The sequence below is a fragment of the Macaca fascicularis genome, chromosome 6 (assembly GCF_037993035.2).
Source record: "Macaca fascicularis isolate 582-1 chromosome 6, T2T-MFA8v1.1".
NCBI classification, from domain to species: Eukaryota; Metazoa; Chordata; class Mammalia; order Primates; family Cercopithecidae; genus Macaca; species Macaca fascicularis.
The window spans coordinates 124,211,308-124,237,787 of record NC_088380.1 but is presented as its reverse complement, the minus strand read 5'-3'; positions in this window follow the sequence as shown (position 1 = coordinate 124,237,787).

The window sequence follows — 26,480 nt, the reverse complement described above, 5'->3', positions numbered from 1 at the left end:
ACAATACATTTTCTATTGTTGAAATAACCTGAATGAGATTCTGCTTCTCATAAACAGAAGAGTGTTATGTAATACTAAATAATATAAAATCCCTCCCCAAATTATGTTTGACCTAAAAATTATTTCTGTAGCTTACATATGAAAAATGGCCTTCAGACATTACGGGAAATTGGTATATTTTAAAGAAAGTTTTGATGTCTTATCATAAGGATGGCTGGAAAGTTACCACTCAATCCTGATTTCATCTTGGAGAAGGGAGAGCGCTAATACCACTTTTTGGATTCACCCAATGGACTAAGGATAACAGTTCCCACTGCTCTTGTTTCCTCTTCTGCTGCTTTCTTCTCTCTCTTCCCCTCTTCTTCTTCCTCCTCTTTCTTTTCTTCTTCCTCTTCCTGTTCTTCTACGGTTTTATGATCTCTTCTTCCTCCACTTTCTCCTCCTCCTTCTCTCCCTCTTTCTTCCTCCCTTTCTGATTCTACCCTATCAGAATTCTGATACTATTTGCCTAGCCAATAGTATAAGTGTTACCATATTATGAATCTCAGGCTACTATTTGTAGCAAGAATTATCCTAGAAGATAATGATGTAAACAAACTTGTTTGCATGCAAGATTCCTTGCAGGACAGTTCATACTCAAAAAATAGATTGTATATAATATGCGTATGTGTTTCATGTATGCCCTTGTACATATTGCCAATAACTAATTTTGAATATTAATTTTAAATGTGGTGAAATAAATTTATTACTATCTACTTTTTTACTAGCATGCCTTTGGTCTTTGGTAATAGGTTTGAAACAGCTTAATGCAATAAACTTGCTTGCAAAAAGAATCATCTTATATCTAATTTATAGACATATATAAGAAATTACTCTGTAAAGAGGACCACTTCAAAGTCATCAGGTAGTTACTGCATTTTATCACCATTATATTAACATTATCATGACAAGGTTGAAAATTCAGCACAGGCAAGATTTGCAAGTTACTGTGCAAGTGTGACTCTTAATTATAAGTAACAATTCATTTTGAGGCACATTAGTATGCCTCAAAATAGCATCTAAAACCATATTTCTATGTAATTATAATTAAATAATTATAAAGAATCATTTTAAAATTTTATGGAAAAATGAATCTATTAAGGGTTTTATCTTCAGGTTAATTAAAAATGGTGTATTTTATTTCTTGGTTAATTACTGCAATTTAGAATCCATAAATAGACATACTGAAGGAAATACTTTTGTTGTCTATGAAGTTCTAAATCAGTGGTGAATTCATGAAATGTTTGCCCATGTGATACACAATGAAAGTCATCACATGAACAACTTTTTACCCAATTAAATAGAAAATAAGTCGTTCCTCTTTAATCTATTTTTTTTGAGGGGAAAAAGATACTCATTAAACTTGACTCTTTGTACTATGAGCCATTATTTGTCAGAAAGTTTACAAGTTTCATTTTTCTGCTAGCCTTTTGCTGACCAAACCAATCATTTGCAGTAGCAACCATCAATGTAAAGGTTGAGATGGGCTCCTTTCCATGTAAACATTTAACTTTAAAGGTTCAATTGAACTGGCTATGCAGGAAACCTTGCCACTTGGTGTTATTGCATTCAGTTAAGCTTAACAACAACAACAACAAAAGCCAAAAAGCTGTGATTCTATGTTACTTCAATGTAGAATTGCCCATTCTTTTTAAAGCAAAGTTTTTGTGCCTCTTCTGCACCTGACAAGCACTACTCAATTGCAAATCCATGCCAGGATTGTATAATAAACAACCATAGGAGTCTGTCTCTGAATTGTTCCAGATTAGCCCATATACATCCATTCTATACTTCTTTTGCCACCTGCACTCTCTATAGAAAACAAGTGATCTTTTAGAAAGTATAGATCAGATATCACCAATTGCTTTAAAGACTGTAACGATTTCTTATTAAAATTAGAATGAAACACAAAATCTTTATATGGCATGCAAGGCCCTAAATAATGTACCCTTGCTTATTTCTTCAGCCTCATCTTCTACTAATCTTGTCGACATTCATGCAGCAGTCTGTAGCCACAGTAGCTGCCTCTTGAACTTACTGAGCATTTTCCACCACAAAGTACTTGGTTTTTTTGTTACTTTTACCTAATAGCCACTTTCAAATCTTTGCTTTGCTGGCTCCGTCTTATCACTGAGGGCTTGATTCAAATATTACTTTTTAAAGGCATGTTTTAAAATCTACACTAGACATCATTTTTAAAGGTGACAACTTGGATTCTTTCCCCCTATGATTGGGAATGGCCCTAGTTTGTTCCCTATGATGACTTCTATTCAGCATGGCACTGCAGGTACCAACCAATTAAATGAAACAAAACAAAAGTCATTTCTTTTGTTGTCACTTGTCAGCACTGAAATGGATGATAATTATATAATATTACTCATGGACTATGCAATTCTATCTAGGAAAAATCTAAAATAATATAAGGATGTATTACTGAAATAAAAGGGAATTTTCCTGCAACACGGGCAAACATGGCCAATATGTAATAGTCAATTGCACTTCAAACTTCAGGTGAAATAAATGAACGTCTCCCAATCCTTGATTTTAGCCTAGTGAGACTGATTTTAGACTTCTGACCACCAGAATTGTAAAACAATAAATTGGTGTTTTCAACCAAAGATTTGGTGGTACTTTTTTGTGATAGAAACAATAGAAAGCTAATAAAGCCACCTGAAATATTTTGTTTAAAAAGTGACTTTTTCAGAAAGCACTCCTCTGCATTCCTCATCTAAATCCAAACTGTCTTACTAACTTGTTTAATTTTCTTTATTGAATATATTGTTATTTCCCTATCTCTGTTCTTTCTGTTTTCATTGATTTCTTTATTGTTTTCCCTATTCCTCATAAGAATATACAGTCCTTAGGGGCAAAAACTGATTAGTGTTGAATGCATGAATTGTGTCATCCTAGGAATTTTTTACAATTCTTGATGTCCTTTTGATTTTATATTTCATACCATTATTACTCCTTCAGGTTCTTTTCTTGGCAACCCAGTTTGGTCTTGTTCTCTGTGTATCTAACTTTGACATCTCTTTAGTTCATAAGCTCAGCACAGTATATCCCAGTCAAGGATAAGTGTATCCTTGGGGGATGCTTTAGTGGCCTGGCAACCTGAACAGAGGGGTGCAATTCTTGCATAATTTCCACCCAAATGGAGAAAGAGAATCAATCTCTTTGTAATTATTTTCAATTGATCAAAAAGAGCAAACTAGGTCATATCAAGGTCAATTTGTTCCCTATGTGGGAAATATGTCATTTATAAAGGCTCTACTGAAACTAGTTGATAATAGCTTGCAAGAGCCAATTTTTAAGTATTTAGGAATATGGGGAGTCATTTGTTAAACTTACATGATAGAAGTATTTATACTACAAATTTAGGAACTGCAACAACTAAGAGCCTTTTCTCCCACCAAGTTGTAGATTATCAGCCCAACACAAAATATATTTTCCATTCAATGACTATTTTCCAGTGATTTTTGCATTGATGTGAAGGTGAATTTACTCTTTACCTTGTGAAGAAGGTGATAGGACTTCTATTTTGTTGAGAATGTGTACACACCCTAAAATTTGACCTGTTACCTTCCCAAAGTTCAGAACACTCATGATTCATTCTTGAAAACATCTAAGCATTCTTATACTGGTAAAGCACAGAATGAGGGGAAGTAAAGTTTAGCTTTTCTATTAGTTATACAGGACTGCTGTCTGATGTTTTAAGAACCCTGCATTGAAATGAAGGATTGGAGCAGGGCAATAATCATGTAAGTTCAGGAGGCATACGACTTTAGCTATCAAGTCTTCTTGCTTAAAAAAATAGGATCAGCAGTGCTCTGTTAATCTCCCATAATAACTAACCTCTTTGGCATTTTAATAAATCTGAGCTTGTGGTTTACTCAGCTAGAAAATGTCTTTCTTCATTCAGTGTTCATATACAGTGGCAACAGCATTGTTCAGGGATTGTCATAGTGCAAAACTACCATGGGAAGAGCTGGAGTTTCACACATCTGCTAAGGGAGACAGCTCTGAGTTTCAGGGGAGTCTTAAAGCCCAGTGTTGCCGGGGTATATAATGAATCAAGGCCAGCTGGCATGCCATCTTCAACATTTCTCCTTTTCTCAAAACTAGAGCCTCATGAATTCCAATTGCACGTAAGGACAGTGATAGTCTCAGAATATCCATTCCTCATTTTCCGTATGAGGCACTGAAAAAGCTTTAGTCCAGCACACGGGCTCCAGACCAGTTGCAACTGTGACACAGCATGTCAGTGCAAATGATTGGGGATCTAACTATTATTGAGTCTACAATCTGAGAAAGTACCCAGCTAGACGGTAGCTTCAGAAGTCGGTTGTTTCTCTTGCCAACTCTCCTCTCACCAATGACTCTGACCACTGATTTTTATAGAGAGATGTAACCTATTTCCTCCAAGAAGATATATGTGAGCAAAGATCAAAGCCTAAAGCACAGTGATTCTGGTAATAAGTGATTGGCTCTGAGGAGTAACTACTACTCCAAGTGTGCAGATTTGTCTTCCCCACTCAAACACACAATCCACATGTAAGGGACTTATGATGGCTCATTTGCTTACCCTTGTACTCATTGCACCTCACAGGCCTTATAACATACTAGGTACCCAAAAAACTCAGTTGCAAATACGAACAAATGAATTTCTCAAAAAGAGAAGGGAGACTGTCATTCTTTTGGCACCGACTCAGATATAAAAGTGAAAGTTAATCTCATTGGGGTCATTAGGATGTAAAGATTTATCTGATTGTTAACCTAGATATGTCTTCCTTCTAATGTAGGGAGAGAAACTGAAATGTGCTCACCTCCTTGGACTGCATCCTGGGCAATCGTGGACCTGTCTTCCAGCCTGCAGTAATCTTTCCTCACAAAGGTTGGAGATTTCTAGAGGACCCATGATGAACTTAAATAGGAAGAAAGTACTATTAAATTAAAGGGATGGAAAAAATGGTATAACCTCCACAGCCCCAATAGGGGTTAGGGCCTTAGTACGACTCAGGGAAGACTCAATTCTAACAACTAGAAACTGCAAATTAGTTTTTCACTGGCATGGGCCAAAGAATCCAGCACAGGCAAAGAAAGCAGAGCTGCTTTTGGTTCTGCCTCTATCATTCACTAAGTCATGAAAATTAGTTACTCATATAATTTGCTGTGTTATCACTTGTCTCATCTTGAGATCCCAATATTTGTTAAAGAGATTAAAAAGGAAAAACTACTTGAAAATAACTCATTTATGAATTTTAAGATTCATTTATTTATACAACAATGACTTATGGAGTATAAAATTGCATATATTTGCAAATGATATTGCCACACATAATTGTATTGTACTCATGCATATTGTGTGATGTTGTAACTATGCTATTATTACTATTGTTACTGAGAAGTAGAAAGGAACAGCATAACATTCTCATCTCTAGATAGACAGAGTTACTTTCCCATCTGAGGCTAATTATATTATCTACAACTTATAGCTGGCCTCAGCCTGGGTAGTAGGAGATGAAAGGAGTTAAAAAGTAAAAAGTAATGAGTGGACATGTTTTTTTTTTTTTTACTTTTCTTATCAGATTTATTGTTCTTATGTATCTCAGTGCTATTGAAATCACTAGAAATGATAGAAATACCAAAATTGAAGAGAGACCCTTATCTATCAATGTAAATCTCATTCAACAATTCAGGCTTTCCATTTTGGGCCTAAAAGGCAGTAAAATTTATCCACACACTGGGGAGTTGAGAGAATCTATTTTAATTGTGTCTCTAACAGTTCTAAAAGAATATTAAGTAGAAAACAGTGACCAGAGCATACAAAATCCTATGCCAGATTGTGCCACAAATCCCCTTGGCTTTTCTCTAACATAAAGCAATCACTTTCTACTCTGCATGAGATCGATCACTTAATTACTTGTGCTTGAATTGAATGTAAAAAAATGTAATGCATAATATCATCAAGAACATGTAAGAATTTTCACAAGGCCCCCACTGCCTTTTTATCTGAAAACTGGATCCTGCTCGCTTGTTTTTTTGTTTATTTATTTTTTGTGTTTTTGGTTTTTTTGCTTATACCTAAAATAATTTTTTTTTTAAACTTGCATAAATTTGGGAGTACAAGTGGAATTTTGTTACATGGATACATTGTATAGTGGTAAAATCTGGGCTTTTGGTGTAACCATCACTCAGATAATGTACATTGAACCTAGAGTGTAATTTCTCATCTCTTACTCCCTCCCAATCTCCCACACTTCTGAGTCTACAAGGTCTATTATTCCCCACTCTGCGTCCATGTGCACACATTATTTAGCTCTCATTTATAAGCGAGAACATGTGGTATTTGACTTACTATTTCTGAGTAATTTCACTTAATGGCCTCCAGTTCTATCTATGTTGCTGCAAAAGACATGACTTTATTCTTTTTTATGGCTGAGTAGTATTCCATGGTATATACATATATTATATGTATATATAAAAGGTATTTTCTTTATGCAGTCATCCATTGATGAACACTTAGGTTGATTCCATATCTTTGCTACTGTGAATAGTGCTACAATAAACAAATGAGTTCAGGTATATTTTTGATATAATGATTTCTTTTCCTTTTGGGTAGATACCCAGTAGTGGGATCTCTTGATAAAATGGTAGTTCTATTTTTAGTTCGTTCAGAAATCTTCATGTTGTTTTCCATAGTGGTTGTACTAATTTATATTCTCATCAAGAATATATGTGTTCCCTTTTCTCTACGTCTTTGCCAACATCTGTTATTTTTTGATGTTTTATTAATAGCCATTCTGACTGGTGTAAGATATCACGTTGTGGATTTAATTTGCGTTTCTCTCATGATCAGTGATGTTGAGCATTTTGTCATATACTTCTTGACCATTTGTATGTTTTCATTTCAAAAATGTCTGTTCTTATCCTTTGCCCACTTTTTAATGGGATTTTTTGCTGTTATTGTTGTTGAATTGTTTCAGCTTTTTATAGATTCTGGATATTAGTTCCTTGTCAGATGCATAGTTTGCAAATATTTTCTTCCATTCTGCAGGTTGTCTGTTTGCTCTGTTGGTACTTTTTTTTTTTTTTTCTGTGCAGAAATTCTGTAGTTTAATTAAGTCCCATTTGTCTCCTTTTGTTTTTGTTGCATTTGCTTTTGAGGTCTTAGTCATGAATTCTTTGCTTTTTTGGGACATGAACCATGGCTCATTTTCAAACCTAAAAGTATAACAAATATATTTTTAAACAACATTTGGATGACTTCTACGGACTTGGGTGTCTGCCTTTCAGTCATGCCTATATTTCTTTAGAATAAAACAAGAAACAAATAATTCTTAGCCTGTTCTGCCATAATTTTACATCAAAGAGTTGCTAATTGGTTGTCTAAGGAAAATAGAATATGTAGGGTATGCTGGTAAAGGTGAACTAATAAATTTCAGTGTTTCAAGGGCTATCTTAGAAGAAAGCACATCTGTATTCTTCAGGTATGCTTTATATACTATGAAATATATAGACATGTTTACCTTGGGGCTGCTTTTATTTATTGTGTCAATAACCAGCTTTTCAGAGAGTCCTAACCTCTTGATAATTGTTCTTAGGACCAGAAATAATTCCATGTAGGGCCTAAGTTAATCTCTCTCTCTCTCTCTCTCGCTCTCTCTCTCTCAAAAACAAACTGACAAACAAAAAAGCACCACATCCTGTTTTTGGGACCTGCAGTATAACTTCAAAGACATTTTAACCCAAGAGTACTCTTCAAAATGGGCTTACCATACAAAAATTAGTAAATTAAAGAGATGAGCTTAGAGTAACATTCTTACTTCCTGTGTGAGTTCCACCTGTCTCAAAAGAAATATCATTAGAAGATAAGGACTCAGGTGGAAGGACAAGGTCTTTTAAGAGAGTAGGAAATCTGTATGAAATAGTCTTTAGTCGATATAATATTTTCTCTTCCCTATTCTCCACCTCATTTCTTCTCACCACACCATTGATTTTAGTTCTTGTGAAAAGTAAACAAAAAATATAAGGAATGACAGGAATTCAATGCATAATTGAGGCTCTGGATTTATTAGAGGGTGGAGATCAGCCACCTGTCACATCCTGGTTTCAGAGCAGCCTAGAAATTGATTCCTCTGTAGCATGTTAGGGAGATACAATATTTTGAGCCAAAGATTATTTAAAATTCTTTACTTTGCATTTTTGCTTGTTTTCTGGTTTATTTTATACTTTTTTACTATATACACCTTCTGCGTTCTCTCCATTGATCCCTTTATCTCTCTATCACTCCTTATTCTTCTCTTACTCTTATCCACATTTTCTATATACATAGTGACCTGTTCAATTATTACCATGACCTACCAAGTTAAAAAGCAGCAAGAAGAATAATCAAAGTTCAAGCCATCCATACGTGGCACATCTCAGATTTTACTCTAGGAATCCTTAAATGCTGCACAAGTTTTTTTAAAAAAATATCTGTAAAAATTAGGATTCTTAATAAAGTCACTTGAAGATCTAAGGAATTCATGAACACCATGTGTATGTTCTATACGCACATTTTATTTACTTTTAAAATTTGATATATACCTCAAAAATAAAAATGATTACCCAAAGTTTAACAAATGAATACATCCAACATTAAAAGGAGAAGCATTAATAGGTGAGTATACAGAAATATTTAACATGAGCCTGGGCAACATATTAAGACCCCATATTTGCCAAAAAATAAAAATAAATAACCGTGTATGATGGCATCTGCCTGTAGTCCCAGCGACTTTGGACACTGAGCCAGGAGTATTATTTGAGCCCAAAAGCTCAAGGGTGCAGTGAGCTATCATCACGCCACTGCACTCCAGCCTGGGTGACAGAGCAAGACCCCATCTCTCTCTATAAATATATATTACATATATTCATATATTTACATATAACATGGCCTTATATACATATAGAGAGATAAATATAAATGTGTGTGTGTGTGTGTATATATGGAATATATATAAAGCAGATCATGTTTTATATCATGGAACTGATGGAACAATTTTATCAGTCTCACTTTATAAGAATCTAAGCATACAAACCATCCTAATAGATACCTTGAACATAGCCATCTTTAAATCAATATCATTTTTAAACGTTTATTTCTTTATTTTACTAAAGTGTAGGAATAATTCATAAATCTGGGTTTTGGGGAATTCCTCCTCATTTTCTTGTCACTTGAAATTGAGGAGGCAATCTTGTTTCCCTCTATTATGTTTAATTTACAACAGTTTTTTCCTTAGGCTCATTGATGTGGCCTAATCTCTGACCCCAAGGGATCATGGTGACATGGCTACAGCTTTTTCTTTCTGAATCTGGGAATTTTTCAACACTAAAGGGGAATGTGTAGTTCTGCAACAATGAGAAAAATCAATGTAGGATAAAGTGTTGTATTACAATGTTAATTTAATAAATAACATTTAGTAGCCTCTAAAACTTATTGCTCAGATTAACGTGGCTCAGTTATTAAGTCATGAGAGTTGTTGAACATATGTATACAAGCAAAGCCTTAGGGGAAGGTTAGACTATTTTGGAAGTTTCAATAAATGATCTCTTCCTTGTCTAGTCATGACTGCAGTTTTCAAAAAAAAAAAAAATTATCACAATCATCAAGTAACACGTGCAGTAAGAAAATGTGACTCTGATGTCCTCTTTTTAAAGGGCTATTGCGTATGGGCTCCATTGGCATACGTTCTTTGGTATTCAGTGCTGAGCGCTTCTTTACTTCTCTGTCTTAAAATGGAGGCACCATCATCTCCAGCTCCTAGCTAAATCCATTCTTTCCTTTTTTCTACTGTATCAACTCTCAGCAAGTAAGCAGAGACTCTTAGGAAAGTGTGTAATCTTCTGAAAGAATAACACATCTGGAATAGAAGGTCATCTTACTGGAACATGCAAGGGTCACTAAAGCCACTAAAAGTAGGGTGCAGACCTGACTGAGTCTGAAAAGAATATCTAATTCTTCGCAGCAATCTAATACCCACTTGTTCAGATCAGTAGCTTCCTCATGACCTCTTTGCCTGAACTGTTAGATGCTGCTTTAAATGACTAACTCCCTCTGAAGGCTTTGAGAATGCTTAATAAAGAAGAAAAACAATAACAAAAAATCTTCTTTATCATATGTCTTTGAAATATCACCCACCTCACCTATACACTGATTTATTTCTAGGGTCTGTGTATGTTCCACTTTGTCAACCTCAAATACAGCCCTACGGTTAAGACAGTGGTCTTTTATGAATAATGATTATGGAAAATTGCTAGAATTCACCCTTATGCTGAACCTTAGACTATCGAAGTCTAATTTTCACTTCTAACTATTATAGCTCCCCCTGGTACAATTTTGTTCTTGAGATTCTCTAAACTTTAGAAGGTCATCCTAAGGCCAAGCCACTACATGATTACACAAAGTGGAGCAATAATCAACTATTTGCTCTAACCTCTTCACTGAATTACTCCTTTTATCTTCAAATCCTATCAGATTGAGAGCTTATAAATCCTCCCTGGACTTGTAGACTAAACTTTTTCGATCAACTCCTCCGTTCCCAAGACTTTTTTCCATTTTCTTTTTTGAGAAAACCCTTCGCTTAGTGAAACTTCCAACTTTGTTGCACCTCCTTTTTAAAAAACAGAAATAAATATTAGAGCATACTTTCCCAAGGCTCCCTTCTTCCTTTGTATGGATCCTACTTCTATGTTCACCCACCTGTCTTTGTCCTTCAGCAACTGATAACAGTCATGTTATTCTCATCGTTACTTAAAATCAATAGTCAGCACTTGCCTAGTTTATTTCAGTTTATTTTCTTAGAGTCCCCTTCTATCTTTGTTACACAACTATAATTGTTCTTCTGCTTCTAATGTATAAACCAGTATCTCCAAACTTTTTTTATATAAATATTGACCCAAAATCTCCAGGTCACCTGTTCTGAAGGTGAGAATTTCCTATTCATCAAGAAATAAAAACATTATTTTTTTTCTCTTTTTTTGTCTTTTTCTTGTTCCATTGTCAGTAACTCCCCTGTCACTCGTAGTAAGAACTTGCAGCGATATCATGACTTTTTTTAACACCACTTTTTCTTGTCCCCTTCTCTGTCTTCCTCCCTTCATAAACATACTCAGGCTCAAGCACACATGCACAAGTCTATAGACAAGATGTCATACATTTCGTTTATTTTTATTTTAGTGCCGATTCACGAAAATGAGAAAAAGATCTGGAAGAAGTAAACATGGAAAAGTAGAGTGTGGAACTGGGAACTGAGTCTAAAAAGGAAAAATAGAGAGGGAAACTTGGCAGAGATGCAACAGAGAAAAACTGGTTACGTGTTTGTAAACAATTTAAATAATAGGAGCCAAAGTTGTATTAAAAAAAGAAAAAAAACCTACAATGCAATTTTTAATGTACTAACATCAATAGACCATCATGACTTGGTCTTGTCCTGTGAGCAAGCTGATGCAGAAGTTTCCCATTTCCCAATATAGGCAGTTTTTAAAGACTGATCATATATCTGCTTTCATTAAAAAAAAAAAAATTAAAGAAACTTTTTAATTTTTAATTTTTTAATTTTTTTTTTTGAGACGGAGTTTTGCTTTTGTTGCCCAGCTGGAGTGCAATGGCGTGCTATTCTCTGCCTCCCAAGTTCAAGCGATTCTCCTGCCTCAGCCTCCCGAGTAGCCAGGATTACAGGCATGCGCCATCACGCCCGGCTAATTTTTGTATATTTAGTAGAGAGGAGGTTTCTCCATGTTGGTCAGGCTGGTCTCAAACTCCTGACCTCAGGGAATCCGACCACCTCGGCCTCCCAAAGTGCTGGGATTACAGGTGTGAGCCACTGCGCCTGGTCCACAAAATATTTTAGAGGTAACGACTCAGAAAATAGTTGTGAGGAACTAGAAAATAGCAATGCATTTCACTATCACACTTTTATGTATTTTAATAGTTCAAGTATCTTTACTTTGTATTACCTCCTACTTGTTATAATCATTTACTGGAAATCCTCTTTCTTTTTTTCACTAGGAGTCTATTTTCCTTGAAGCTGAACAAATGTGTTTAATCCACTTGAATACCATCAAATGGGGATCTCCTAAATACTGGATCTAGGAAAAACTTAACGAAAAAATGCATTACTATTTTGTGTATTATTACTATCATAATTGCCATCCAAATTGTAAAAAAAAAGTCAGCATCTAAAGAAATTTCTCCATTTACTTTGCCTTATGTTAATCTTTTATTCATTTTTAAGGCTTTCTATCAACCGCATCTGCATATCTATTATTTCTTTCCAGCTTGCAATTCTTCATTTTTCCTCTCCCCAGTTTGTCTTCCTTTTCTTAATCCTCTCATTCTGTATTTTTAACTTTTCACAAGTTCCAGTGCCTGAGATAGAATCTGTTATATCGTTAAAGCAAAAAATGTCAATATCATTGTTAAAGAAAATCCCACTAACACAATGTTACCAGTTTGACATTTTTAATCTGTTGGATACTCCCTGAAATTAGCATTCAGGGTATTGTGTAATTTAGTAATTTCTTTTTCTTTCTTCTGTCTCCTATTTTTTTGAGGTGATCATATTTAAAGTTACAAACAAGTAGCACTAAAAGACCTGATAAATGTAAATATTGTTGAATTAGAAGACCATATATGCTATTTATAGTGAGAATATGGAATATACCAAAAAAAAGTAATGGCAAGAAATGAAAGTTTCAAAGGCAAAGCAATATCAAATTAGGAAAGGATTTTTTTGGCATGAAATAATTCATTCTTACATGACAAATTAAGCTATTTATTGATATTGGCTTCCATTTCATCTTTGACTTAATTCTGCATCCAAGAAATTTAGCATCTGCAGCCCCAGTCCTCTAGTACAATTGCTAGTATAAATCACAAAGAAGCAAAACAGTTTCTTGAAGAAAATCTACCACAAATCTGCAGCTATGTGTTGTAATAGACAAGAAGAGATAAAGAAAAGGGATATTTTCCTATTGAATTGCATTGCTCTACTGAAGATATTTTAACTGTGCCTAGCTAAATCAGGAGTAGCAGAGGATTAAAAACCTAAAATGTTATCTCACATTATTACTCTTGATTCTCTGATGGGAAAAGATAACTTCAAAGGTAATGTTTCCTAGGGACACAAACACTTCTCTAAAATCTGTTAATGTTAAAGCAAATATATATATATACACTGTCACGTGCCACATAATGTTTCCATCAATGATGAACTGCATATATCATGATGCTCCCATAATATAATGGAGCGAATAGATTTCTGTTGTCTAGTGATACCTTGATGATCCTGACCCTGTAAAAGCCTACGCTTATGTGTGTGTGTCTTAGTTACAGCATTGTTCTAAGTCTAAAAGTTATACATCTTTAATGTATTAAAGTTTGTTTAGAGTCAAGATTGTATCCTTTACATTTTATACTTCCCACTTCCAACTTGACAAATGCAATAACCTTACAATGGTAGGATTCCATTAACCCATTTCCTGAACCCTTGTGCTATTGTTTTCATATCTTGATATTTATAATATTAAATATTTGTTGCTCTAAAATAAGTTGTATTTTATGGAAGTTATGAAAAGAAAAAAAGTTATTTATATTTACCCATTTATGTATAATTTCTAGAGCTCTTCATTCTTTCCCATATAGTCACATTTTCAACAAACATCAAATCTTTCATCCTGAAGCACATCATCTAGCATTTCTTAACTTGCAAATTTTATTTTATTTTGAGACAGAGTCTTGCTCTGTCACCCAGGCTGGAGTGCAGTGGTGCTATCTTGGCTCACTACAACCTCCACCTCTTGAGTTCAAGCAATTCTCCAATCTTAACCTCCCAATTAGCTGGAAAAACAGGTGTGCACCACCATGCTCAGTTAATTTTTTGCATTTTTAGTACAGACAAGATTTCTCCATGTTGCCCAGGCTGTTCTCAAACTCCTAGCCTCAGGTGATAACACCCATCTGGGACTCCCAAAGTGCTGGGATTACAGGCATGAGCCACCGTGCCTGGCTTTGACTGGTAGATTTATTGGAAAGTATTTCTCCCAGCTTCTATCTCAAAATGTCTTTATTTTACTGTTGGTATTGAAGTATAACTTTGATGTGTGTGGAATTCTCAATTGATTCTTTCATCACTTCAAAGATGTTTCCTTTTCTTCAGGCCTTCCAGTTTCTTACATAAAGTCATTCATCATGCATGCCATTGTTCCTTTCTTTATAGTGTTTTTTCTTTGTTTCATTGGGTTTCTTTTTTCTTTGCATGCTTTAAAGATTTTTCCTTTTTCTTTGGTATGTAGAAGTTCAACTATAATGTTTCCAAACACGGTTTCCTATCTGTTTATCTTGCTTGAATTTCTCTTACAGGAAAGTAAGAGTAACTCAGAAAGTAAGTAACTCAAATCATTTCATTAAACTGGGAACATTTTAACCATTTCTTTTTTCGATATTTGTTCTACAATATTCTCATGCTTTTCTCTTTTGGGGTATAAATTTACATGAATACTAGATTGCTTGATATTGTGCCATACAGCTCTGTAACTTGATTTCTTTTTCTTCAGTTTTTATTCTTATTCCTTCGTTTTGGATATTTTTGATGATCTGTCAAATATACTGAGCCTCTTTTCTGCCATTCCCAATAAGCTGGTAAGTGCTTTTTCAGTGATTATTTATTTATTTATTTACTTATTTTAGAGACGGTGTCTTGCTCTGTCACCTAACCTGGAGTGCAGTGATGTTAATCATGGCTCACTGGAGCTCCAAACTCCTGGGCTCAGGCTATCCTCCCACCTCAGTCTCTTCTATAGCTGGAACTACAGGTGTAGGCCACCATGCCTGGCTAACTTTTTTTTTATTTTTATTTTTGTAGAGACAGAGTCTCACTATGTTGCTCAGGCCAGATTCAAACTCCTGGGCTCATGTGATTCTCCCACCTTGGCCTGCTAAAGCACTGGGATTACAGCTGTGCCTGGTCCAGTTATTGTGATTTTAAATCTAGAATTTCCATTTGTTTTCTTTTCATAATTTTCATTTTTCTGCTGAGGTTTTCTGTCTGTTCACATATTAAGACTTATTAAGGCTTCCTTAAGTACTTTATCATAGAAAACAGTTATTATATTTTATTATGTTATATCTGACATCTGGGAGATGTCAGGGTTATTTTATATTAATTGCATTTTTCCATGGATATGGATCACATTTTCCTATTTCTTTGATCATCTAGTACTTTTTATTGTATGGTGAACATACGAGGAAAGAATTGTGAAGAATCTACATTCCATTATTGTCCTCTAGAGAATGTTAATTTTTATTTATTTAGTTTGCTCATGTAAAAGCTGATCACCTTATTTAGGCTTGTTTTTATGTTTTTTTAAGGCAGAATGATGGCAAGCCCAGGGAGTACTCCTTTCTCTCTAACTTGGCAGATTCAATCTCTGGTTCTCTCATGGGATCTTACCAGGGCTTGGTTTCAGGGATTTTAGGGGGAGTTCAGGGTTTGTTTGTTTGTTTGTTTGTTTTTTGCTAGATGTTGGGGGTTATTAGGTCAAGACTAGATCTTATTCCAGTACATGGACTGGCAAACTACAGCCTGTATAGTGCCAAATCAAGCCTGACTCTTGATTTTGTAAATGTGGTTTCAATGAAACAAAGTCTCATATTTGTTAATGTATTATCTATGACTATTTTGTTCTACAGAGCAGAGTTGAGTAAACATAGCACAGACCACATGGCCTACAAAGCTTAAAATGTTTACTCTCTCACCATATCCTGAAAAATTGCTGGCTCTTTTATAGGACATTTTTCTTACACCTAAGTTGGGCATTTTATTGCTTCAGATGGATCTCCAGAACTTTCAGAAAATTCTGTCCTCTTTGGCTGAACTGGAGCTCCAATGTCTCTCGCCACTATTAATATCTCTGTTCAGCTCTCAACTGTGAAGCAGCTACTCCCTGGTAAACCTACCAGTCTTATTCTGTACTTGTGCGCCCAAGCCTACAGTCAACGACTTAGAAAAAAGACTCCCATAAGTATCTGAGTACTGTATCTGTTTAGTTTCCTCCTCTCCGGTGCCCGTTTCTGAATTCTGATCTCTGCCCCTTCATTCAATAAGATCATCATACTTTGTGTTAGAGCTCCTTGCACTCTGGTCAGGAGGTATTACCCAAGCAAAGAGTGACATTGTCTGTGGATAAATCTTTCTAAGGTTTCCAATGCCAAATAATTATAATTTTTAATGGCTGTTGTTTATTGCCTGAAAACCAACACCTAATGTATTTGTCAAGTTTTATAGCTGACAGAAAGAGAGCAAGTTCAGAACCAGTTACTTCTTCATGATCTGAAGTGGGATTCCTACCATTCATTTAAATATTGATAATTCTGAAATCAATACATCTTGATAAATCCTCTTTGCTAGGTTTTTAGTACATATAGCCACCTTTCTTTTGGTCAACTATATGATATCCCATATTGAGTTAGCACAAATTCAAAATGCCATACAAAAATTCATTCCCTTTTACTTCACCCTTCTTTCCCTTCATTATTTGTATCAGTAAATACTATTACCAACTTCTGAGACAAATATGTGAATTTTAATCTACAACTCAATCTTTCCTTTATCATGGTGGTAGACAGAATAATTCTCCCCCACCAAATGTCACATTCTAACCTCTGGAACCTATGAATACATTATCTTACATGGCATGAGGGATTAGGTTAAGGATCTTGAGTTGAAGCGATTATCCTGGATTATAAAGGTGGGCCCAGTGGAATCACAGAATTCTTACAAGAGAGAGGCAAAGTCGGGAAGCAGAGTTCAGAGGGAAAGAGTTTGGAAGGCACTATGCTGCTAGCTTTGAAGATGGAGGAAGGATCTACAGGCCAAGGCATGCAGGTGATCTCTAGAAACTGGAAAAAGCAAGAAAAAAGATTATTCTTAGAGCCTGTAGAAGAAACCCTTGCTGTCACTTCGATTTATCTCAATGAAACTGATTTCAGATGTCTAATCTGCAGAAGTGTAACATAGCAAATTTATATTATTTTAAGCCAGTAAGCTTGTAATTATTTGTCACAGCAGCAAAAGGAAACTAATGCAATCATCAGAAACCCAGTTCTGTGAGAACTCCCTCATCTTGTTCATTGCTGGTCATTCCTTATCCCATGTCACTGACTTTTATGTGCTTCATCTCCAGGCCTGCTTGACTATCCTCCCATCTTGTCCTCCTATTTTCAACCAACAGTTTACTTCAAAATAACCCTACTCAATAAGTCTTCTCCTATCTGAGCTTCATGATGGTGCTAGAGTAATAGTTCTCAGACAATAATCAATTTATGATTTTTAAATGGATTACAATACTTTCAGGGCAAAATCATATCTTCAGACATTGGCACACAAGGCCCTTCAGCTTTCCACTGCTTCCTATTCACTGTTCTCAGTGCCCACAGTGCACTTTCACCACTCAATTCCTCTCCTATCTGGACTAGCATCGCTGTATGTCACATCTCATAATTTGCCCATAAATGAGCTATCCTTTCCTCTCCTCCTCTATTTGGGACATTCAGTATGTATCTGTTGAGTGAATGACTAAATACGATTTCTGTATCAACATGAGCACCAAATTAATTTAATCTTATGAGCTTGATATTCCGACTAATGCACATAAATAGATTTGCTTTTTTAAACCACATATTTCTTTACACAAGGCAAAATTATTGTTTACCCACACTTAGCATTCTAATACATTCTCCTCAGCATTCTAATGCATATTTTCATTGGATAAAAAGAGCATGTTTTCAAAATGAAATAAATAATCATGTAAGATTCTTTTATAGCAGTGTTCATTTGCAGACCTGCTCCGGAAATATTTATTAACTTAACTACATGCTACCAAGCTGGAAGTGTGAGAGTATGGCCCTTGTCACTGCCTACATACTGACTTGACTTAAACCCTTTCAGAAATGTAGCTGCTGGTTCTTTCATTAAAATCTAAAAAATTGATGATTTCCTAGTCTTCTTTAAAATTATATCCTGAAAATTCTTACATTGTATGTGATATATAAAGAAAATAAAATCAACAATTACTAGTCCTATAAAAATTATGCAAACACACAGAGAGAGAGATAACTCAGACTAGGATAAGAGTAAGAAGAATGTGGGAAAGAATGCATAAAGCAACAAGACATGAATTTAGTCTGTAGTTGGATTAAGAAAAAATCCTACGGCAATCACAACAAAGGGAATTTAAATAAATAAGTGTATATAAACATGAAACACTAATATGCATTCAGAGACCTTTCCTTCTGTTTAAGCAGCAAGAGAAAACAGAGACCTTTCCATTGTTTAATTTTACTGGAGCGTGGTGTGTGTATATGTGTGTGTGTGTGTGTGTGTGTGTGTGTGTGCCTGTGTGCAAAGGATGAAGATAGTCTGGGCAAATAAGAAACTAGTGAAGGAAGGAGGCATTTGGAAGTGCCTTATGAATGTATGAAACTGTATTTATCTTGTAATAAACAGTTGTGATTGTTCACAAGGGTATGGCATAATCAAATGTGCCCTTTAGATAATAGTCAACAGGATATGGATGGATGAGAGTATGAGAATTTTGACACTAAAAACAATAAAATCTGCTAAAAAAACATTTTGTACTAATGGAGATGAGATGATGAGATGACTGAGGGATATGGCACTGGGGATGGAAAAGATGGGTTACACTGCAGAGATACTTAATAATCAATATAGTATGGTATAGTGGAAAGAGTGTGGGCCAATCCCCAGTTCGGTCACTTACTAACAATGTAATCTAAACAAATTAATGCAACTTGATGAATCTTAGATAGGGATAATAATACCCACCTAAAATTGTGTTCATGAAATGAGATACCCAAGAATCAGAGATCAAGTAACTTGCACAGTTTATGACCACAGATGCTCAGTAAATGATAGCTGTTTGAATGATTCGTATTGTAAACCTGTAAGATTTGGTCATCTGGAAGTATAAAAGTAGTAGAAATCTAGGATGAGTCTATGTTCTCTGGCCTGTATTAGAAGATTATTATTGGTCACATTTACTAAGATAGGTAATAAGAGGTAGAAGCAGCATTTTTTTTTTTGCAAGAAAAAAAGTTTATAAAAATATTTCATTTTAATTAAATCGATATTGATTTAGGATTTCTTCATAGTCACCTTTTTACAGCCTTGGTTTAGTTTTCAGTAGCAATATGGTTAGCAACCAAAAATATAAATTCTGCAGTTAAAATGCCTGGGTTCAAATCTCAACTTCTTTGTTTACTATATGAGCCGTGTGATCTTGGTCAAGTTTCTAAACTTCATTGTGATTCGAATTTCTCATTTGTAAAATGGGAATACTGTAATAATGTGTACATCTCAGAGAGTGGTGGTGAAAATAAAGGAACATTTTGTAAATTGCTTAAAACAGTGTCTCCTTCTAAGAGCTATAGAAGTGTAAGATATTTTCTTATTTTCATTAGTTGTTTGTTACCCCATAAGGCAAGTTTTCTCAATTCCCTTCCTCTTTTTACATCTTTCTCTAATCCTTTTGATATATATATAAAAAAAAAAAAAAAAAAAAAAAAAGCAAAAGCTCAGTTGGGAACTTAAAAGTCCCTGACATTAAGTTAATATAACAGGTCAAGAGACGTGATTATTTTACTAAGTAGACTAGATCCAATGTGTGCAGAGCATCATACATTCACTGTGAGGGTGTTGTAGCCTCTACTCTTGACAAATGAAATCTCCTCATATGCACAGGAAATTTACAAGGTAAATGTTGCTGAGATTTACAACTGTCAAAAGCCTCAAAAATAAAACTTTCTCTTCCAGAAGTTTGTCTTTACTTTATTTAAAATATCTAATAAAAGGAAATTTTTGTATGCCTAAATCAAAATGTCAGCACATTAACAAAGGTCTGTAAATGATGTAGGTTGGCAAAGAAGCATCTATATAAATTTTTCAACACCTAAATATATAATATTTTAACTTTGGGTAAGTACAGTTGCATTAGTGAAGAGAGTTGTATGTTTTTAAAAATTATGATAGCTAGTAGTTTTAGAAACCCTGTAATTCACTGCTTCACAGAATATAACTTTTAAAGAATACTACCTACTATAGTTTATGTGGAGAAAAAGCAGATTTGGAGGTCAATTTTGTAATTTATAGTAAGAGAGTAAATTACTTATTATCGTAAGATTTCTCCTTTTAATTCTAAGCATACCTTTTCTAGACACCTGGGGACAGAATTATAGTTCAGAGAGAGCCATGGTTAATTACACCTCTCTGCTCTCAGCAAGAATGTTCAAATTTTGACAATAGAATAACCTGTAATATATTCCAAAGCCCAGCTCCTACATCTTTGGCACAAAAATTTTCCCAAATATATCCGTTGAACTGCATGAGGTTCTCTAGAGCACATTTTATAGGTGGTATAAAGTTTAATATTTTAATTATGTATCACAATTACCATTAGTAGAGCAGTTTGAAATGAGAATGTGCACAAGTAGAAACTTCCATTTTTTAGATATTTACAAGAAAAAAACATGAACCTAAAAAATTATATATATACCTGTGTGCGCTGCTAAGAATAAAAGAATCATAAGACTTTCCTCAAATCTGATTTACAGAAGAAATCGAACATTACAAATAAAGTCAATCTTTTTCTCCCTTTGTCTATCCTATTGTTTCTCTTCTGCCCAGAGGGGTTTCTACAATAAAAAAAATTCCATATGGAAACTTCTGAGTCACTTTAAAAATTTTAGACATATGCATACACACATTCAATATAGTTTGTTTCAAAAGTATTACGTGTATGTAAATTCTGTTAGAATGCATATAGTTTTTCACTGTTGGATTGCTTTTCATGTCAACAGTGTGTTCCTGAGAACTATTCAAACTGATATATATCTCATTCATTTAAACTCCTATAATGTTGTTTCTTTTAAAACATCTACGCATTACCTACAAAGGATTGACAATTTGGATAACAGATTTTTTCATCTGAAGCCATACAGGCCACAAGGATGCAGCACATGTTTATCAAATACTGAAGGAAAATAACTGTCAAAAATCATTATTTGTAATGTCTACCCATAGTTCATGATTTTATCACATAAGTGGATGTGTTTCTGAATTCTATGTCATCTATCTGTCATTTTTTCTGTTTTAATATAGCACAAGTTTAATTACCTTGTTTTAGAAAAAGAGCTGATATCTAGAAATCAGTATTTCCTTCCTTGTTTTTAACAAGGGATATTTTGGACATTTATGCCTTCACATAAGTTTTATAACCAATTTCTTAATTTCTACCAATGCTTGTTGGAGCTTAAACAGTTATCTCTTTAAGACAGTGAGTCTTCATTTGGATGAAAATATCGTCTTCCCTTTAATTGAAGATACTTTTGTGGGATTCAATAATCTTTATTTTTAAAGAGTTTTATACTTATTTATTTAAATTTATTTCTAGAAACCATAAATCTGTTGTTTTTCCAATGAGCCTCAGTTTGTAATTTCTTTCATTATATGAATATCTCTTACATATTAAATATGATTTCAATATTTTAAGATGTGTATATTTCACACAAAACAAACCCTAGCTGCCAGAAAAGTAGATCACCTACCTCTCCATCAAAAAAGCAGGGTTTTATTACAATGCACGGGAAAAATGAGCAACAATGCACCAGTATTCACTATAGCACCTTCATAAGGATCAAGAAATGTTTGAGGGTTATTTTTATTGTACCGATGATATTAGCCCTAGAAATATAACCCAGTCTTAAATGTGACTTCATTGTATTAAATCTAGGATTAATATATCTTTTATCTAAGAATTTAATTATGAAAAGAGCATCTTGCCTAATTTTAAAGTAATGGAGGAAGTGAGGAAACAATTGTAAAATTCTCACGTGAATACTTTAATATTTAGTGCAATAGTGTTGTGGGGCTTTTTGGCGACCTTCGAAAAAGTGTGTTATACTCACATTCTTCAAATTTCCAAATGTATGCAGCCGTCAATGGGGAAGACTTACTTCAACTATAGCAAATAAAAGACCTTTTTACCATTTGAGAACATGGAAGAAATAGTTTCAGCTTTTCCAAAGAATAATCCCAGTAGTTTTTAGGCCATCAATCAAGATTTCCTAATCAACTTATGTAGAAGAAACTGGCATTGCTATACTCTGCTTTGTACCCCTTTAAATCTGTGAATTTTTAACAAGACAAAATTGACTTAATACTCCTTTCCTAACCCACTGTACACATAAATTAAAAACTACCTTAATGTATTTCTAGTAGCTGGGTTTGTGGGGTTACTTATCCAAGCCATTTTTTTTTTTTGACATTGCTATTTCAAAAAATCTGACTCTAATGATATTATCTATGTCCTGTGGAGAGGTGCCATTTACATAGCCTGGGTCTTTGTTCCAAGTACAGTGTTTAATTTATTTTACTAGTTTAAGAGCTAAAGAAAGAGTTAGTATTTAGGTATAGGAGTTACCAAATTGACTGCTACAACCATCTCTTTTTTTAGAAAAACAAGTGTAACCAATTTTATCCTTCAATATTTTTCCACATGGTTGCCAATATCTTCTCCTATACTGGATTAGAGTCTATTTTTGATGTTTAATTTCCCCTCTTGGTGATAACCTCTTATGAAATAAAGATGCTGGGAAGAATAATGTACAGTAATATGGAAAGAAAAACAGAAGCAAAGAGAAATAAGTAACTACTTGGGAGTATTTATTCAGTGCCTAGTAACCTCATTAATCGTTAAAAGAAATCCTGGAACACTGTTTCTGTTTTGCAGAAGAGTAAATTAAGACCTTGAATTAATTTTATCAGGTCCACACAACCAAGAGGGATAGGATAAGGGATTAAAACCAAGACTCTCTAACTCAAAGATCTAAGTTCATTTCATTTTAAGAGTGTTTTTTATAACCCTGTTGCAAATGGCCCTAGGGACATTTTTAGAAATCTATGAGGGCATTTTTGATTATCCAAATGTTTGTGATTCACTGCTGGCATTTAGTGTAGTGTCCAGGGATAGTGTCTCAAATAATATTGAGATGATTTTAGGCATAAATTACTTGTGTGCTATGAGACTTTTGAAATTTTCACTAGAGATTATCAAAGAAAGCTACCTGTTAATAATTTCACAAGCCTCAAATCTAATTCTTCTTTCCATATAAAAAGAAGGATTTGTGTAAGTTTTAATATATGTTGATTTTTCCAGAAATAGAACACTGGGTAAGTCAATAGAAGATTATAATTTGTTTTGTTTGGAAATTTTTCCAAAGTTGTTCACCATTTCAAAGATCTCTTTGCTCAAGGCATTGCTACTCATGGTATTTAACTTGCCATAACCATTTAAGTCATCTGTGTCAATCTTCAATCGTAGCTGACATAGTCATGTGCTTATACAGTCCTCATAATAAAATGTCAACTATAAAGGAAAGAAGTCAAAATATTCTATTGGTTATTCTTTTTCTTCCCCTAAAAACAACTTTATTCATCATAAAATGCTGTCAAGCATCTGGCTACTTCATTATGTCAACTAGGGTAGTTATTCCTATATGTTTGAAAAATAAAACATTATTTTACTATAAATTATTTTTCTTCAATTATTAGAAAATTATATTGAAACTTTAAACTGATATAAGAAGGTGGGATAAAGAATTGTAGATTTCATTCAAGACATTGAAGGGATCATTGGTTCTGAAGGAATCGAGAATCACTGCTTTACATCATGATGTAAACTGTGATATGATTTGTGCTGAGAAATTTCTAGATGTAAAAATGTGACTTTAAGTATGGACCACAAGTTAACAGTATCCACTGGAAAGCACCAAAATGGCTTGGGTGTTGAAAGTGATTCTCTAACATCTATTCTATCCTCCCTGCATTGTTAAATAGCTTAAAGGTTGAAGACTACTCCATTCTGGCCTATTACTTGAACTGGAATTAAGAAAATATCATTTCCTTAATAGAATAAGCATGAAGACACTTCTGACAAATAATATAAAAGGATAAAATAGCTGTAGAGTTGTGAGAATGTCTTCTTCAATCCTTAAAGAGAGAATTGAGAAAACTCTCTCTTGTGCTGGTCATTTTTTTAAGTTTATTTTTATTTTTATTCATTTTCAATGGCTTATTAGGATATAATTGACATATAAAATGGCATATGTGTAAAGTGTACAACTTTTTGTTTTGATATATGTATACATTATAAAATGATCACCATATTCCACCTAATTAACATACCTATCATCTCTGCATAGTTACCATTTATGTGTGTGTATGTGTATGTGTGTATGTGTGTGGTGAGACTTAAGATGTATCCTCTTAATAAATTTCAAGCATACAATACAGTATTTTTAACTATTGTCACCATGCACAGCATTACATATCCAGAAATTATTCACCTTGCATAACTAAAGCTTTACATCCTTTGGCCAATATCAGTCTATTCCTCTCCACCCCTTAACCTGGAAACCATAATTCTACTTTCTTCTTTATTACTATACTCTTTTAGATTCCACATATTAAGTGAGATTGTACAGTATTTCCTCCCGTGTCTTACCTTTTCTGTTTAGCATAATGTCCTCCCGCTCCATCTATACTGTTGCAAATGGCAGGATTTCCACCCGTTTTAAAGGCTGAATAATATATATATACATACACACACACACACAGTTTTTTTCTTTGTTTGTTTTGTTTTGTTTTGTTTTCTGCATTCATCCATCAGAGGATATTTAGAATGTTTCCATATCTTGGCTATTGTGAATAATGATACAACAAACATGAAAATGCAGATAACTCTTTCAGATAGTGCCATTACTTCCATTGGATATACCCAGAAGTGGAATTGCTAAATCATATGGTAGTTCTATTTATAATTTTTTGAGGACACTTCATATTTTTTTCATAAATGCTGTACTAATTTACATTCTCATCAACAGTATGAAGGGTTCCCTTTTCTCTGCATCCTCACCAACACTTGATACATTTGTTTTGTAATAGTGATTCTAACAGCTATGAGGTGACATCTCATTATGGATTTGGTTTGCATTTCCATGATGATTAGAGATATTAAGTACCTTTCAGTATGCCAGTTGTCCATCTAAATTTCTTCTTTTAAGAAGCCTGTGTAGGTCATTTGCACATGTTTAAGTTGGGTTATTTGTATTATCTGTATTAAGTTGTATGAGTTCTTATATATTTGGATATTAGTCCCTTACCAGATATATTATTTGCAAATACTTTTTGCAAATATTCAGTATGTTGTCTTTTCATTTTGTTGATCATTTCCTTTGCTATTCAGAAGATTTTTAACATAATCCCATTTGTCTAGTTTTGCTTTTGTTACCTGTGCTTTTGGTGTCATATCCAAATGGTGATTACCAAGACTAATGTCAAGAAAGTTTATCCTAATTTTTTTGTTTGTTTGTTTTTGGAATTCTACAGTTTCAAGTTTTATATGTAAGTGTTCAGTCCATTTTGAGTTGATTTTTGTATATAGTGTGAGATAGAGTCCAATTTCATATTTCAGCATGTGGATATCCAGTTGTCCCAACACCATTTGTTGAAGAGACTATTCTTTCCTCTATTGTGTGTTCTTGGCAACCTGTGAATGATCAATGTGGATATTTTGATAATATTAATTGTGTTCAATTCATGAACATGAAATGTCTTTTCACTTATTTGTATCTTTAAAAAATGTGTAAATGTTTTATAATTTCATTTATAAATGTCTACTTTTTGAGAATTTTTTTTCATTAAACAATGTTGAATTTTGTCAAATGCTCTTTGTGCATCTTTGAGATAATCATGTGGTTTTTGTCTTTCATTCTGTTACTATGGTATATCATATTGATTGATTTTCTCATGTTGAAACAACCTTGCATCCCAATGATGAATCCCACTTAAACATAATGCCTCATTCTTTTGACGTGCTGTTGAATTTGGTTTGCTAGGATTTTTGCATCTTTATTCATCAAGGATATTTACCAACAGTTTTTATGTGTGTCGTTTCTGTCTGGCTTCAGAATCAGCATGGTGCTGTTCTCATAAAATGAGTTGGAAGTGTTCTCTCTTTATCTATTTTGTTGGAAATGTTTAAGGAGGGTTGATATTAATTATCCTTTGAATATTTGGTGGAATTCTGGGGGGAAGCTATCTGGTCTTGGAATTTTCTTTGTTGGGAGGATTTTGATTACTGATTCAACTCCTTGCTTGTTTTGGTCTATTCAGGCTTTCTGTTTCTACTTGATTTATTAGTGATAGGTTGTATGTTTTTTAGGATTTGTCATTTTTTAAATTTGCCTAATATTTTGGCGTATGGTTGTTTATGATATTCTCTTATTATTCTTTTCATTTCTCTGTCATTAATTGTAATATCTTTTTATT